The sequence below is a fragment of the Pteropus medius genome, unplaced genomic scaffold, assembly GCF_902729225.1.
Source record: "Pteropus medius unplaced genomic scaffold, Ma_sr-lr_union100, whole genome shotgun sequence".
NCBI lineage: Eukaryota > Metazoa > Chordata > Mammalia > Chiroptera > Pteropodidae > Pteropus > Pteropus medius.
In genome coordinates, this window is record NW_024349801.1 from 10,059,664 (window position 1) to 10,078,026 (window position 18,363).

The 18,363-nt window shown below is 41.8% G+C and overlaps 1 protein-coding gene and 1 pseudogene across 7 annotated transcripts in view; both read right to left on the minus strand.

Annotated features, from left to right (window-relative positions):
- WWOX (WW domain containing oxidoreductase) overlaps nt 1-18,363 on the minus strand; it is a 932,057-nt gene that overhangs the window by 339,611 nt on the left and 574,083 nt on the right. The gene's annotated exons all lie outside the window — the stretch shown is intronic.
- On the minus strand, nt 10,805-10,923 carry LOC120623150 (uncharacterized; annotated as a pseudogene).

Consider the following 18,363-nt stretch of genomic DNA (forward strand, 5'->3'; position numbering starts at 1 on the left):
ATTTCTAAACACTGGTTTTCAATTAAAGGAACCAAGGTTCCTTGGAAAGTAGTTAAGTCCAAGATAAGGACAGGGAAATACAAGATGATCCTGTAGCGTCTTTCAGTGCCAAAATGTAAGAAAAGGATGGGGCACGTTGAAAAAGTACAGGAGCCAATATGAAAGAGCCCCCAGTGGCCAAAGCTGGAACGGTTTGAGCAATAAAATATATATCAGTGTTATCGTATTATGACCTATAGAATAAAATAAATATCCATGTGTCCATACTGATATAAATGAATAAGTGATTAAAAATAAATGGAGAAGAGAAGATAGCTTTCTACAAAGAAGAATTCTGATTAATAAATGTAGAAGTCATGAGAGAAATGGAAAATCACCTTTAGGACACCATAGCATTAATTGTTACAGGCAAGATGGTAATTGTTGCAGATGGATGGTAAAACTAGTGGATGACAATCTGAGGAGAAACAGTCTCAAAGTACCTCCCCCAAGATATGTATTTATTGCAAAGGGGAAAATAGAAATTTCCAGTGGCTGTATCTGGCAGACAACACTTTAGCTAAGAGATCAAGGTTAATATTACCAATAATTAGACGTTTTGACGCTACATGCCCTCTGATATGATGAACTGAGAAGGGCACAGACTTGTGTGTATTCTTGCCCAAAATGTATAACCTCAATCTAATTAGGAGAAAACATCAGACACACCCAAACTGATGTTCTACAAAATAGCTGACCAGACTCTTTTAAAAGTATCAAGGTCATTAAAAAAACAATAAAATAATGAAACCCATACTGTCACAGATCAAAGGAGACTGAGGACACCCGTCAGTAAATGCAGCGAGGTACCCTGGATTACATCCTGGAACGGTAAATAAACATTAGTAGAAACACCCGTGAAATGCAAATAAAGCATTGGTTAGTTGAATTGAGTTAATAGCATTGTACCAATGCTAATTCTTGGTGTGGAAAAATATATCATGTTAATTAATATTAGGGGGTGCTGTATGAGGGTATACAGGAACTCTCTGTGCTATTTTATAACTTTTCTGTAAGTTGAAATTTATTTCAAAACGAAAAATTTAAGAAAATGAAGAAAACACTTTCCCAAGGTCACAGCTCCTGATGCCTGTTAGAATTCAAACTCCATTTTGCCCGATTCCAAAACCTATGCTTTTCCACCCTGCCATGCTTCTCCCATCCACACTGCACAGACTGCCCTCTCAGAATTGGTTAAGACTGGACTAGAGCACTCCTTACAAAAGAATTATTTTATGGGGAAAAAAAAAAAACACACCTGGTAGTACAATTAGGCATAAACCCATTTACTTTAAATGGGGAAAATGAGGCACAGGCTCATTAAAATGTACACAGAGAATATCCACTCTCAGCTCCGTGTCCTAACTGCCCAGATATGCCAGTTTATAATGTCTTTTCTTGATTCTCCAGAACTCAGGTAAATTAGTACAGGATTACACATTTCAACCTTCAACCATTGTGTCACTTAAAATAAGTGTCTGGAAGGCTATCTTTCAGGGGATATTAGTTACCTTGTCCATTACCTACTTAATCATAGCTTGGAGTTATTTTTTGCCTTGTGGAAGCTGATTTTAAATTATGGGCTACGACACAGCAAAGCCACACTTAGCAAATTATATGGCATGGGAAAACCCTTGCTTTGGGGAAAAATTTATACATTTTTTTAAAAATATGTTTTATAATATATTATATTAAGCCTATAAAACAAAATCCATGAGCGCATTTTGTGGCCTTTAGGACATATTCGACAATTGACTCAAATCTCCGGCCCACTCCTAAATAAGGGGTGGAATGGAGAGATTCTATTTGATTCGTGTCAGAAGGGGCCGTGGCCTGACCAGTAGGAGGAAAGACTAGAAATCTTGTTGGTTCCTGTGCACGATGCAGTAAATAAATTAGCTGAACACTCTTAAATTTCATTTCGAGCAGCAATAGCAGACTCATAGGCAGTGTTTTCTCACTGTTAGGAATGAATTTCTTACTTTTTTTTTTTTTTTAAGGAAGTCCATTGAGGTACCTTGGGACTTGGTGAAAATGACAGCAAGATAAGAAAGTGCATGAATGCAGGGCTATTAAGAAGCAGGAGACGATGGCCCTTTGGAATGAAAGTTTGCCGTTTGTCTGCAACTTTGCCAAGTGCTTCACTGGGCTGAGTCCACACGGCTGGGAACGGTCTTTTAGGCTGGTAAAAGGAAGTTAGACTTCTTGCCTCAATAAGCCAGTCTTCGTTGTGCTTTTAAGGCCTAGAATTCTAAGGGTCAGCCACCACTAGCTCTGACCTCTTGGTGAACAGTCCCTGGTGAGCTGGAGCGAGGTCATCGGGCCAGCTCACACCATGACACTGTCAGCCTGTGCTCTAGCCAACTCCGGCCAGAGATACACAAGACTCGGGAAGGAGGGCGGTACCAGGTCCCAGATAAATCTTGTATGGCGGCCAGCTGCCCAGCTGAAAAGTCTGCAAAATCTTTCTTTAAAAACCAATGTTTTAATTCGAGGATATTAATTGCATGGAAATGATTTGACTCTATGATTTATAACCTCACCAGAATTTTGCAGTCTTTCCCTCCATATGTGCGGCTGCCATTTTCCCTTTTGTATACCTATCATTTCCCATTGTTTATCTTCCCTGATTGATGTTCGGGCTCGGGATGTTTTCTATTATGAGATTCATAATTATCACTGGTAATAGAGAAGGTTTCCCTATTATCTTCAGAGAGACAGCCCAAATTATTCATCGTAGCCTACTGGTACCACACCACAGGAAAATAAGAATTTATTTCCCATCCCGGGCATATGCTAGATAAGAGGATGTATTTATTTCTCCATGTTTCAAAAGGATTAAGCTTTGAAAAAATAAATAGGCTGTCAGTAAGTAGAACTTTATGGTTTTGAGTTTAGAGGGCCTCTTTGGGGCTAAAAATAGAGAATCTAAACCCTGGTTTTAAAAAGGGGGGTAGGGTATGAGGGTGGGGAATCAGTGATAGCTCTACTTGGCAAAATAAATGAATGCTATATATTTCAATCATTGCATTGGTCTGTAAGGCACCCAGCACCACCTTGGACCCCAACATTAAATAACGCACCAGCTTATTTATAAAAATGTTACTGAATTCCAACAGTCCTTGACCCCTGGCTATTCTGAGAGCACGTTGAATACATCATCTGGGTTTTGCCTAATTACACATAATTAGGAAATGTAATTATGCTTTTCAGTGTTGCTCTACCATTAGGAACCGAGTGGACAGCTGAAACACTAGTAAGGATTCAGTGCTTCAGAGACAACAAATTAGAGATATGAGCCAACTTCTAAAAATAGGGACTGCACTGAAGGTTAGTAAATCAAACTTATAAAAAAAAACATAATAAAAAATTGCTCTTGGCTCTGGGTAAATATTTGATGCAACAGTTATGCTGGATGCCTTTGTATTGGGGACTTACTTAATGATATATCATTTGCATCTATGCTGAGCCAGGGAGAGGAAATGAATTATTTTGCTCCTCAATTACTCTGATTTGCTAACTTTCCCACATATTTATGACTTTTTAGTTTTACTTCCTCCTTTTTGCTGGATTCCCCGCTCTAGCTGAGCAAGTGGCTTCCAATTATTCCACGGCAAAGAATCACAACATTTTGTTCGTGGATTTGCTGCATGTGAAGGCTGCTAACACCCAAAGCTTAGTCTGGTCTCGGCCCCTGAACTAAGCATTCACATCTTAGCAATGTAGGAAGGAGTGTTTGGCTTTGCAAGTCTACAGCAAAGCCACCATAATAATAAACATGTCCTAAATTTGGTTGGGCATCTACTATCAATCAGGCACTGAACTGAATGCTGTCACCACCTGAAAAGCTAAGAATTTCACAGATGAGAAAACAGAAAGGTTACAAGGCTTAAAGGTACAAGTTCATTGAGGATGGAGAATTGGGAGCTTTCTATGTTCTGATCTTAGCTTTTGTGTTTATTGAATTTTCCTCTACTGTTATGGTAGCTGACAGTAATAAAGTAACACACTCCATTAAATGCACTATTTACGGAAACATTTCTACGGTGCCAAAAAAAAAAAAAAAAAAAAAAAAAAAAAAAAAAGAAAGAAAAAAACTAAAAAGAGGAATGATTGCCAAAAGCAAAGCAAAGGCCCAAACATTAGTGCAATGCTTGTAGCGCTTTTGCCACTAACAGAAGGCTATGATAAAATAGCCTGTTAAAAACTGCCTCTCCACCTGCCAATCCCATGAGAGGGTGTGTGTGTGGGGTGTGTGTGTGTGTGTGTGTGTGCGCATTTTTAAAAGCTAGGCTTCTATTCCATGTTCCTTTTTTTTCTTTCTTGTAGAGTAGAAACTTTCTTTTAAACCCGTATTCATCCCTCCTTGGATTTTATGTACACTTTTTCCAAAAATTTTTGATCCTGTTCCACCCATTTCCAGCTTTGGCTTCTTCCTCCTCTCTGCCCTCCTCCTCCCCCTCAACTCCTGCATTGCTGAATCTGTGTAGAATTAACTCCTATTGGATTATCTTATAAGGCACAATGCGGCTCACTCCAATATAAGATTAAAACGCACTTCTCCTAGACATCTTGAAGGGAAGATGTTGATTACGACTTGACTTTATAATGTGGCTCTTGCATCCCTTCTCCCCAAGAGAAGAATTGGGTCTCCCACATGTCTGCAGGCCCTGCCTGACAGTTAATTAGATCAGTGATGCTCAAGCACAGCAACCAAAGACCCTCATTTTAAAAGAAATATTTTATAACTTCTTATTAAGGTCCTGAATTGAAATTCATGAATAGCATAACCTAACCACACACATAATGAACAAAAAATTAATATATTGGCCTAACTATAAAATAAAGAAGAGAAAAAAATAATCGACAAAATAATATGCATTTTCAAAGGCAATTGCTTGGACAAGATTATATCGGAAGCCCATAATGAAACAGTCGAATATTTGCACCTATTTATAGGTTTGGATTTGAGAAACATAAATCAAAGTTCTCCAGAATTTTGTTGATGAGTTCTCTTTATATTTGGCATTTTGAAATAAGAGCTAAATGTATTTTTATACAGACATAGTATTGTATTGGTAAACCAGCTCTCTGGAAAGAAACACATACATGCCTAAACATACACACACCCTGATTGGTAGCATTTGCCAATTTCCATGGTGCAAATACTCTCCATGGTCAATCTCAAGCTACCAGAATGACATCATGGAATGCACATTTGGGAAGAAATGGGCAAAATCTGCTCCCATGGGCTGGTAGGAGGCAGCTTCAGTGTATCCCTGTTAAATCACCATGAGACAAATGCAGACAAATCACAGGTTATGGTGACTCAAATACTATAAGGGGCACTGCCTGATTTTTCAAGATGGCAACCAAATCTTGCTGAAGTTTTGAACAAAATACAGTACAATCTTCCCTTGATTTAGAAGGTCCTTGCATTTCTAGGAGATTCAGTACACACTATATTTCCGTGCAGAGTGAAATCTGGGCTCAAATCATTGCAAACAGGATATGACTGATATGAATGTCTAATGGCACATGTGCCAGTTACCAGGATGCAATGGACTGTCTACAGCATCACAGGATGGATTTATGGGCACCAACCACTAAATGCCAGAGACCGCCAAAAATGCCTCCACAAATCTCCCAAAAGTTTCCTAGCAAACAGTACCACTTCTGTCGAGAACTACATCTAGACCTTTGCTACTCAAAGTGTGGTCCTTGGACCATCAACACTGGCATCACCTGGGAGCTCATTAGTTTGTAAGAGACACAGGATCTCAGGGCTCACCCAGGCCTACTAAACCAGCATCTGCATTTAACAAGACCCCAGGGGCCTGGGTAATTCCTAGGCACATTACATGGGGAAGCGCTCAGTTAGATAGTGAGCTTCAAGACTGACCAACTGTGTAGGAATCCTGTTTAATGCAGATATGCACAATGCAAAATAAACCAGTGGCTCATAGAAAAACTAAGCAATAAGCCTCACGTGGTGGTGGTACTGTGCCATGTCATCATCACTCTTCGTTATAACCATACTGCAAAGCCATGAGCTCTTCTGCATTGAATGTCTGGAGGACCAAAGATGCATTGAGTCCTTAGGATGTATTATGCTTTATGCCTTCTCTCACCTAATTCGCAAAACGATTTCTCTTTAAAAGAAGAACAAGAAATGAGAAAAGCAAGGCACAGAATGGTCCAAGACTTCATTCAGTGTCATGGAGTTAGGAATGTGTACAGTCAGTATTAGTGATAGTAATTATTTTATACTAAAATTATTCTATGAGTACACGATGAGGGCCAGCTGGAACACACTGTAGACAATAGGTTCCTTGCGTTCCATAATGATGAAAACTAACTCATGCACATAGACCGCGTACTGGCAAAGCATGTTCACGTGTGTTAACTCGTTTGAATTTCCAAGCACTCAGTAACTTATTTACTGAAAGATGACAAAACTGAGGCTCAGAAAGGTGAGGGGATGAGGGATCAGAAAAATGAAGAAACTTGCCCAAGTCACTCAGCTAATAACTGGTAATAATACAAAGACAATTTAGGTTTTCCGCTCTTCCTTGATCTGAGGCTTAGCTGGTGCCTGGGGTTAGGAGGTCACTCCTAGCAGACTAGAACAAAGGCACCCGGAGAAATAATCTCAGGTGCACCATAGAGGGTGTGGGAGTGGTAATGGGATCTGGCCCCCCACCTCTTCCTCAGCCCCATTTTTGTCCCCAACCATGCATGTCATTTGGAAGGAATATCAGCCAGGGAGGGATGCAGATTACATATCAAATAAGCTTCCCCCGCAACCAACCTAACTTTATTCTCTCCCTCCTCTCCCCTAAACTGTGAGAACTCAGAGAAATTAAAGAGAAAAAATAAACACGTCCTGACAGTCTGGGCTGCAGTTCAATTAACAGCCATAGGTAATATTTATTGCAAAATCTTAACACCTATTAGCAGGGTTGGAAGTGGGTTGCACAGCCCTACACATAAAATGCATCCATTCCTTATGCACAGCTCCTCGGAGGGGGGTCTCGGGGCTGTCTTTTCATCAAAATCAATGCCAAACCAGAGGGTTTAAACAGAGCTTTCAAGCCTCTCTGAGAAGACGCAAAGGTTAGATGTTAGGAGATGGACAAGGTGTAACTACATTTTAAAACCGCTCCATTTGATATGTATGAAGGAGGAATGGAAGCAGGAAGGGAGGGAGAGACCAAAATAGAAATGGTGACTCTTGAGTGGAGGACCTATGGGTGATTTAAATTTTCTTCTTGAATTTTTTTTTTCCTCAAATGTTCCGTAATTTTTAATTAAATTTAATTTTGAGATAATTGTAGATCCACATGCAGTTGTGAAAAATAATAGAGTTCCCAGATATTCTTTACTCAAGTTTCCCCCAACGGTAATGTCTCACAAAACTATAGTACGATATTATAACCGGGAAATTGGCATGGCTACAGTCAAGATTCGGACCGTTTCTATGCCACCAGGCTCTCTCAGGTGTCCCTTTTATAGCCACCCCCACCTTCTGCACAGCTGATAATCACTAACCTGTTCTCCATTTCTATAACTTAGTCCCTTTAAGAATGTTATGTAAATAAAATCATACAGTATGTAGCCTTTTGGGAATGACATTTTTTTCACTGTACTGTAGTTCTTTTGTAGTCAAAGAAAATAACTTTGTGTGTGTGTGTGTGTGTGTGTGTTTGTGTGTATGTAAAGGCTTCACCATTTTAAGATTCACTTGTGTCTTGAGTGGTCTACACCATTCAATCTCTAAGAACTGCTAAAGTCTACTCTTCTCCTGAGAAGGGCTTCTTCGCCCTCTGGGGTGTGAGGAGTGTTTCTGTTCTCTCTTTACTGGGTTTTCTGTCACTATGTAATGCAATGAACTGGCCTACCTTTCTAATTATACTTGGCCTTGCTTCCTGGGAATGACCACAGCATATTCTCAGCTCCCTGAGTTGCTTCTCCATCATCCATGGAACATGAAGAACTATCTTCCAAAGCACAGGCTGATGGAGCTGGACAAGGAGGCTCCCAAGCCGCTGGCCTTTCCCACAACCCCAGACACAGAGAGGAAGGCACGTGGTCAAAACAGAGCTTCTGGCTTCTAATTTTGCCAGTTGTTCTCGAAACCAGAGAATGGTATAATTAAAATACCATTAGAGTTACACAAAGTGAATTTTCAAACTCAAGATTTTTTTGCCATCGTGGGTCACTGAGACTCAGTATTCTCATCTGTAAAATGGAAACAATAACATTTGCCTTTATATTTACGGCTCTATCTATGCAGAATGATTATGAAAATTAACCACAATAACTGTAACACTCATAACACCATGCCGACATATGTGATCTGCCCAAATATCATATGTGGCCATTATTACAAATGAATGAAGATAATAAACATAAATCCACCTTGGGAGTTCACTTTGGTTTGTAATCACTCAATCTTTTTATCTCCCTCTTTCTTGGTATATAATACAAAATACTCACTTCCCCAAGAAATGGTTTCTGGCCAAGAAGCAGGGAGACGCCTCACTAAGCGGTCTGTATTAAATCTCGTTGTTAGGGGAAAAAAAAGCGTCTCACTCCTGAGAAGTGTTCAGGCTTTGAGTGATGTCAAAGGGCTTTGAAAAAGCCTTATAAATGACATCCATATTTGTCCATTTTTTACTTAAATTGCTTTTGGTTCAACCACTGCCGTGAATTGCCTTGATGCAATATCATACAGAATGACACAAAACACAGAAGAAGAAGCAAGTTGCTGGCGAGGATTAGGAAATAAAGGAGTCACTGCTTCGTTCACTTCTCCAAGTGTTGGAAGAAATGAAAATGAAACTCGTGTTGAAAGGTAATCTCCACGAACCGTGATAAGAGCAAGTGACATTTTGCACAGCTCAAGTCTTCCGGTTCAGCCTAGCAGTTATATTAAAAGCCATTTACATACAGCTAACCCTTTTTTAAGTTTCCATGTGCTGGTTTTCTTCTTCTTCTTCTTCTTCTTTTTCTTCTTCCCCCCACCTCCTTAAGTAGCAAAGAACAATATGCAATTCTGGAACTTCTCATTAATATAATCTGGGCTCTGGTTTCTATTGTGTGGGATGAAGAAGCAGCTTCTATGTTCTGGAGAACAACCTCCACTCTCCCCTTTCTCTCTTATACTGCACTTGACCTTCCATCTTCTGTCTCTGCTAAACCGTAAATCTGGGGCTTAAAAAAAAGAAAATGTTCTTGGCAAAAGCCCATCTGCTGCCTGGCTCCATAAGCTGAGAAATTCTATTTCATCTCAGTTCTGTGATAAGAAATCCAAGCCACAGGGGCTTCGGATATATAGAATAATTACATAGACCTGAATTTAGATCAGAACTCTTGGGTTCCAGCCTCATCTCTGCCACTTACTAACTCCCTGTACCCCTGGATCTCACATTCTATTCCTGGCAAATGGTCTAATGCCACCCTCCTCAAGGGCTGTTTTGAGGACTAAACAAGGCACTGCATTTGTAAGGCCCTAGTGCAGTGCAGGGGCTCAGGAACCCTCGTTTCCCTTCTCTCCCACCCAGAAGCATGGCTTGTTGATCACGGCGGGGAGCAGAGGTGTCTGAAAGTACCAAAGCAGGATCCCTTCTTACCAGAGTAGTGGATGCTGCCGTTCAGATGGGTCCATGGTGGTGTGCTTTTGTGTGTAAGGGAAAAAAAGAGAATTCGGCCCTGTGACAGCCATTGTCCGAATCGCCAAGAGGTCTCTCTACCTCTGGCCAGAGCCATTGGCTTTTGCAAAGGAAACAAATTATTTCAGCCCCTGCATGCACCCACTGTCAGGTGTCCTTGCATAGGCCACACCTGCACAACCTTCTAAGAAGCCTTCCTTGGATGTCCTTAGTCTGTGCAAAGGGAGATTCAACCTAGGTGTGAAATAAATATGGGTTACCCAGTCTTGTTCTCAGATCCTTACAAAGAGGGAGCCAGGCAGTATAGATCTCTTCATTTTCATGTGTGCATACAAGGTCACTTTCTCAACAAATCAATAGAACAATCTGAATACACAATTTTCATGTCACTGTATTTTGGAGTTGAAATACATTGAAGGGAACAAGAATAACAAGGCTTGGAGGAAGTCGTAGCTTAGGCAGTAACATAATTCTGTTTTCTCGCCGTTTGTCTCAAATATATCTGAGGATATAACTGAGATCTCTGACTCTATGAAAAGTCAGAAAAAAAACCTAAATATATTGAAGTATCTAAGATTTGAATTTTGCCTCTTTTCTTATTAAATGATGTCCAAGAGATTTTTTCTAATTGTCTCCTGGCAATATTTTGGCAATATATATTTCTTTCCACTTTAGTTTCTCGCTTTAGCCCAGTTTGCCAACCTCTTCATGAGGTCAGACTGGTGATGGATGAATTCTGGAATTGCTGTGTGTCCTTAGACGAGTCATTTCGCTTCTCTGTTTCTCCCTCTATAAAATGCAGTCATAATTGGTCTAGCCGAAAGGACTGCTATAAGGCCCTAAGTCAATCTGCGTGTAAAAAATTGTGTGAACATTCTTAAGTGCTCTGATTTCACTGCATATCCAGCATAGCTCTGCCTCCACTTTCTTTGATGAACAACTGCTTCAGTGATATGTTCATGAATGTTCATTATTTATTTATTTTTCTTAGTTAGTTTTTATTTTTCAGGCGAGACAACCCTTGGGTTGACCTCACAGATTGCAAGGACCTTGTCAGTTTACAATCCCTTATTTTTTATTTTTATTTTTTATGCCTACAGCACCTGGTCTAACTAGGTGGTCTCCCATCCAAGCACTAACCAGGCCCGACCCTGCTTAGCTTCCGAGATCAGATGGGATCGGGCTTGTTTAGGGTGGCATGGCCGTAGACAACGCTCAGTATTTTAAAGGATGCTTCCCTTGTAATGCCATGTTCGCTGCTGGCCCCCTTCAAGAGGATGTGACCGTTATTGACATGTAGGTTTTGGTTTACTCCTAAGGTATTTTGCACATCATTTGGAATGTTGTACCTAAAAGAATAAAAGCTAGATTGAAATAGTAAATAATTCGGCTAGGCAAAGACATTTTACCAGAATGCTGGCAATTTGTTTTCTAGATAATGAGAAGACCACTACAATCATGCGAGGAGATGTTGGCTAATGACCAAAAAGAAAAAAAAAAAAAGCTTTTGGGATGAGAAATGAGACAAATTGGATTCAAATTAATATATTAGCTGAAAATTCTCAGGATTTGTTTTTGGAACCCACTTTTCTTCTCTGTAAAATGGGCTCAGTAACAGCAATCTCCAGAAATCCCAAAAGGAGTGCGTCTTCAAAGGACTGGAACTAAAGTAAGTAAAACCCTCAGCACGGTGCCTGCGTCACGGGAGGCCCTTGGTAGACATGAGCGGCACCCCCATCGCTCAGACTAATGTGGTATGTGGCATGCATACATGATTATCAAAAATAGTCATTATAATAATAAAAACTAAAGCTTCATATTTCCATATTGCATAACTTTTGGTTCTGGATAAACTAGTCTAATAATTTGACACGCAAAATGTCCAAGTTAGCACTCTTCTTTGTCTGTATCCCTCCATATCATGAATTCTCCTTGCAATATGCAAATTCCTAGTCTATTAAGAAGTCAGTAGAACATTCGAGATTAGAACAAGGGATTCTGGGAGCCCAGTCTCCATTTGCAATGAACCGGACCATACTTCTGAATCCCCGGCAATGGGGATGTTACATTCAGACTCTTGTTGCATCTGCCAGCCTTCATACCTTGTTTACACGCCTCCTGAGGATATACTTTTCTCATTTACTATGTTTCTTTGGATGGCAACCTATACACCTCTCAATAAATTTTGGTTTACCTAGTAGCTGACGGGCACAGAAAGCTAGATTCAATTTGTGTCGATTTATGAGACACACACACAGCAGTCCTGGAAACTTTCCTGTAGCTCACTTTATAAATTAACCCCTTATTTAAATATTCTGCAGACTTAGCATAGGGCAGTGTTTGGTGGGGACGTGGTCCCAGATTAGCCTTTTGGGCCTCTCGGTGTTTGCTACCAGAATACACGGGCCTTGCTCAGCACAGACGATGCTGATTTAAGAGATTTATGAGAAGAAGGGAGTGTTTGCATTCTGTTGTTATTCAGGGCACAGTCATTGAATGAGCCATTTGTCTTACTGGGCTCCATAATACTAACTTCCAGACTTCCCTATCTGAGGTAAATGCTAAAGCCTCATTCTGGGATGCACGTGTGAGCAGCGTTTTGATTTGACCAATGGCATCATTCATATTCTCATTCACTCATTCAACTGAAGTGTTCCGAGTACCTAATACATGCAAGACAAGAGAAAAACCAAAAGGATGCAAAACAGAATGAGACGTTAAACTTGGCCTCAAAGAGCTTATGTTCTACCCATATGGTATGGTAGGAAAAACATAAAATTTATGAGCCAGCAGACCATAACTTGAGGGCTGCTTCTTCCACTTAGGAGCTGTGTGATTCAGGGTAACTTACTGGAGCCTCTTAAGCCTCAGTTTCCTCATCTGCAAAATGGGTATAATCGTATGCAATTTCAAAGATGATGTGCTGAGGCAATAATGCTCAGAAATTGCTGTGAAAACTCTAAGTACCTTACGAATGTTTAGGATCCTTACATTCCAGGAATGCACAAGAGAAAGGAACACATGTGCAATAAAGGAGCGAAAGTAAAGTTATAAAAAATCAGACCCAGGAGTGAGGAGCCTAATGGAGTTATAATAGCCGAGTGTCCTTGTGGCGTGTTGTAGGTACTGTAACCCAATTTTCTTTCCTGAAAGTACACAAGAATGAGGAGAAGAAGGAAGAGTCACAGGGAGAAGATGGACAGAGTGTTAAGTAAAAGAATCATGGCTACATTGGAGGAAGAAGCAGTGTATAGGAAAAGGTGTGAGCTGAGGCTTTAAAAAGGGAGAGAAAATGCTGACCTGGTCACTTTGTTTTTCTATATCCAACCAATGCTCAATTGAAGACTTTGCTGGGGGGCGAAGTGGGGGGAGGCTACCGTCCATACTATCCAAAAAAGTGATGCTTCAAGGCAAGTTTCTTGCTCTCAGGGGGAGAAATAAACAAAGAAAATCGGTGAGTTCAAGAGCTACTGCTGTAATGATTACAGATGGATGTAATCTGTCTTTGGAGAGCTTCTCTAAGGAATATGATTGAGGGGGTTCAAGGTTCCCTCTCTAAAGCTATCTCCTCCAGTCCCCTGCTGGCCTGTGACTCCACTGTTATAAATGGATTCTTTTGGGCTGTCCACTCTCTGATCACAACCACTCAAGAGAAGGTGGTGATTTTGCTGACCTAGGGGGAAGGGATTGATGCATTTTCCCATACTTATGCCCTTGCCCAGGGCTGAACCAGTAAACCAACCAGGTGTTCAAGAGAGCCCGAGCATACTGAAGTGGGAGATTACGGTTATTTTAAAACATGCTCACACACTCCTGGATAGTCTTCCCTTCAAATAGTGGAGCTGGGTTGCTCTCTCCTTAAGTATGGTCTTTAGGGGCTCATTTACGATGAATAGAACGTAGCTGAGGTTACAGTTTCTGACAGTGGTGATGTCAAAGACCACTCTCTAAAAGGCACTATAGCTTCCTCCTTGTACTCTGAGATCATTCACTTGGCCAGTTGCCGTATTGGGAAGATGCTCAAGCAGCCCTGTGGAGAGGCCTGCCTGGTGAACTGAGGCCTCCTGCCACAAGCCATGTGCGCACACCATCTTGGATGTAAAATTCCCAGCTGGCTCGAGCCTTCAGAGACTGTGGCCCCAGCCAACTACTTGACGGCAACTTCATGAGAAATCCTGTGCCAGAACCAACTACCTAAGTTACTCCCCAATTTCTGACCCATAGAAACTGTAAGATACTGGATATGTATTGTTTGAAGCCATGAGGTTTCGGGGTAATCTGTTAGGCAGCAATAGATAAATGCTGCAAAGACCTAGGAATGAATACGTGAATCCAGGAAAAAGAGACGTAAGTGTCACAAATGGCTATCACTGAAAGCAAGAAAAGAGGAAGGCCTTTTGAGAATCAAACATTACACAGGGACAAACAATGTTAGGATCTGCCAAGCATGAATTTTCCCTCCTACCACCTCCTGTGTCTTCTAGGAGATTTCATTCCAGGGCTTGGCATTGAGTGCTACAGATAAGTGCTTATTAAAAATTTCTGGATGTAATAGTAGTAACCACTAGTTTTGTTAACATTTATTGAGCGCTTATGATGTACCAGGGATCATATTTTATGAGAAGTATCTTATTTGATTCTCTTGATACTCTTAAAAATGTAGATAATGTTATGATCACTCTTCTATAGATGAGTAAATATGCAAGAATAGAAAGGTTAAGGTGACCTGTCTAATGTCACACACCCAATAAGCATGCAGCCTGCCTCTACTGTGGAAGTTGACACTGGCATTGTGCAGTTGAGGACATGCACCAGGGCTCCCAGGTGAGGTACCAGAGGGTACTCCAAGCCACAGGATAAACTCAGTGCATCTTCCTAGAGCATCAGTTTTTTCATGGCTAAGCCGATCAAACTATCCTTTTTACACATATATGAAGACATATTTCGATAGATTGTAAACTTCTCCTAGAACTTTTAAGGAAAATCTTCAGGCTCACAGAGGGCTACTTCGGGTGTGATCTCATACCCCAGGAGCACACGCATGTTCTCTGGTTAAAGCACTGGCTAAAGCACAGCATGTAGATGAGGAAATGAAGGCTCGATAGGGGACGTGACATCCAGAGCCACAGAGCTAGCAATCAGAGAGCTGGGGTCCTCAGCCTCCAAATCCCGGGTGGTTCCCACCTCTGCAAGCCCCTGAACCAGCCAGACTGTGGCAGCTGTAAGGCCTAGGGGTCCTGGAGTGAAGCCCCTCCTTCTCTTATAGACTTCACTCCTCAAATCTCACATCCTTGCCCCACCCCTCTGACAAGGACTGTGATTGTGGTTGCATCATTAGTACCCTCAAAACGAACACAGTTTCCAGATACTCCTAAACGTGTTTGCAATGATTGCAATGGCCCTTTTGATAAATAATTGAAGAAGAGGCACCTGACCTGGCAGCTGCAGGGGGTGAGGATGGGGCTGGAGGAGAAGGAGGAGAGGAAGCTCTGCGAAGGACAGCAATAGTCATTTATCGTGGCAAGGAGGTAAGGAACTCTCTGACTCCCAGGGGGCCCTGAGCTGCTCAGATGTTCCCTCCAATACAAGCTGATGCTGTCCTGCTCGGCCAAATCGACCTGAACAGCCCAGAAAGCTTCACGGCCGCACCTGTCAGCCCCAATCGGCACTGCGAAAATTTTGTTAGGAAAATAGATGTACTGAGATTCAATTTTTCGATTGTCTGAAGGCTTAATTTAGTGACCTTGGAGAATATCTCTTGGAGGTGAAAGAAGATGCTGGGAATCTGCTGGGGGGGACACAGGTCCTCCCTGGTAATGGGTAATTTGTTTACTCTAATTTTTAGGCCTCTTCAAGAAGCCATGAAAATAGTCAGATAGCTGCTACCATTTTCTTAATGGAAACAAAAAAAAAAGGGGAGGAGGGTGGGGGTGGAGACAGGGAGAGAAAAAAAGAGAGGGAGAGAGAGAGAAAAGAGATACCCCAGCCATGCTATACTTTTAAGAGCAAATAGACATTCTTTTTATATATACATATGTGGATGGATGGATGGATAGATGGATGATGGATGGATGGATGATGGATGGATGGATGGATGGATGGATGGATGGATGGATGAATGGATGGATGGATGGATGGATGGATGGATAGATGGATGGATGGATAGATGGATGGATAGGTGACAGACACAAATATGTTTATTGTAAGTTTTTTAAACATACACAAAAAGAGAGAAAAGAATATAGTAACGCCATACACCTGTCATCTAGATACAAAAATTACTTTGAGGTTGACACTCCCTCCCTTCTCTCTTTCTTGCCTTCTTTTCTCTTTACTTCATTCATTCCCTCTGCCTCCTCCTTCTTTTGTTGCTACGATTGTTATGATTGCTGCTGTAGCTGCTGCTGCTGCTGAAGTTTTGAAGAGCAAGCCCGGGCCTCACGTCATTTTATCTCTGGCCACTGCACATGTCACAGGGTATTTTGAGGAGGCTGGGTCACTCTGTTTTGCTCATTCACAAAAAAATCCAAAGAAAAAAATGATCATGGGAGGGAGGGGCTCTGGAACTGGGAGCTCAAATTTGGGCTCCCATCCTCACTGCTGTGGGGCCTTGGGACACTCTCAACCTCTCTGAGACTCAGCTTCCTTAGACTGGGGATGACAGTGGCTCACAGACCTGTTGGGGACTGAGTGAGACATGATTCCAAAACCCTCAGAATCTGGTACAGACCAAGGGGATGGTCATTTTCAATTCTTGCTGCTTGGGCCCAGACAGTTCCAATGACCTTCAGGCTGGGCCTCTAGAAAATCCTCTCGATCTTGGCTTGGCAAACTTTTCCTGTTCAAAGCTAAATTGTAAATATTTTGGGTGGGCCCATTATTCTCTGTAGCAATTATGTAATTCTGCTATTATAGAGTGAAAGCAGAGTAGACAAAAGGTAGACAAACTGTTACCACAACAATTTTTCACAACCGGGAAGTCAGCTGGATTTGACCCTTGGTCGAGACCAGCTTCATTCAGGATGTAATCCATGTATCGCCCGCATCAGGACCCTGTGCTGCTAGTTAAACACGCACATTGCTGGGTCCCATCTCTGACCCTAACCCTAACCCAAAATTGTACAGCTAAATTGTACAGAATCATTGAGATGAGATCTGAGAAACGGCCCCCAAGCAATCCTGAAGCACGCTGAAATTCGAGACCCTATGCTCTAGTCTGCCTCGGAACCCCCTCCGTATCTTCTTCCTAGTGACAAACCTGGCCTTGGTTCCACCAAGTTCCAAACCCATTTGCACCTGCCTGAAGCCTTGAAGTAGCTGCCCCTCCAGCCTTTGGAACCAGACCAGACCCCCATTCCTAACTCTTTGAGCCTTACATGAGCACAGGTATCAGGGTAAGGAGAAAAGAGCCAAGGGTTTAAATTGAGCTTTGCATTTCACAGCTCTGTAGCTTGGGCAAGTTTCTTAATCTCTATGGCTCTTGATTTCTTCACCTATGAAATGGAGAGAACCACGGCTACATTTTAGGATTAAAAGAAAGTATGCACATAGGATTCAGAAATGCTGCTCGAAGGGCAGAGGCATGAGTATCTCTATCGCTTGGTTTCAAATCCAGCTCTCTGAATCCCAGATTGCCTATTTGTAAAATAGAAATTATGAGAGGACTCACTTGTCAGGATTAGGAGTTTAGAGGTGATAATGGTAACAACAATTAATAAAAGGTAATCGGCGCATCATTGGCACACAATATAGTATAGTTAATAAAAAACAGCGAGGAATTTGGCACATAGTGATGAATTGTATTGTTTATTATTAATACGTAATAATAAATGTCTAATAGTATTTGTCACATAGTAGGACCTTAATAAATAAGATGTACTGTTATAAATTAAATTATTATACATAATTACATATTAATGATAATGAAAAGTACCCAGTGCAGTGCTGGGTATATTGTAGATACTCCGCAGACTGCAGATAACAGTTCTGAAGACGATGATGATGTCAGTGCAGGTGTCGCCTAAATGCTAGTCCTACCCTTTCCCGCTTCTCTCTCACCCCAAGCCGCCTCCACTCACGGGGCTAATTTTATGTTTTGCATCCCAGCTCTGACCTGGCCCCAGGATCAACACTCCTCTCTGGAGGCTGCTCTTTTATTGTCATCATCTTTGTCACTGTGACAGGGAGCCGGAGCCAGCCCTTGGCGTCCCTGGGCCCCAAGCTCCTGGTGGGGTATTCAGATTATATTAGCTGGCAACCCTCTTTCCCACTGTCACTAGCTGCCTCTTGCACTGTTGACAGGGGTGTCATTAAGGCCTCATGGCCTGAGGAGTTAATAGAGACACCAGTGCTCCCAGTCGCCAGCGCCTGCAGCAATTTGCACCTACTGACATCCAGAAGCTAATTCCCCTTCGTGACCTGACAGCTTCCACTGCAACTCTGTGCCCATCATGTCGGCCAGCCCAGGCCCCTCACTCTGATCCATATATCTGCCCAGAGCCCACTCTCAACAAGGAGGCGGGGGTGTGCTTGGCTCCTGTCCTAAAGTCCTAAAGTGGTTTCTACTTGTCCTCTTAGACCTCACCTTTCCAGGTCCTCCAAACACGCAAGTCTCCCTGCCAGAAAAGGGAGCCAGAAATGTGCTGGAGAA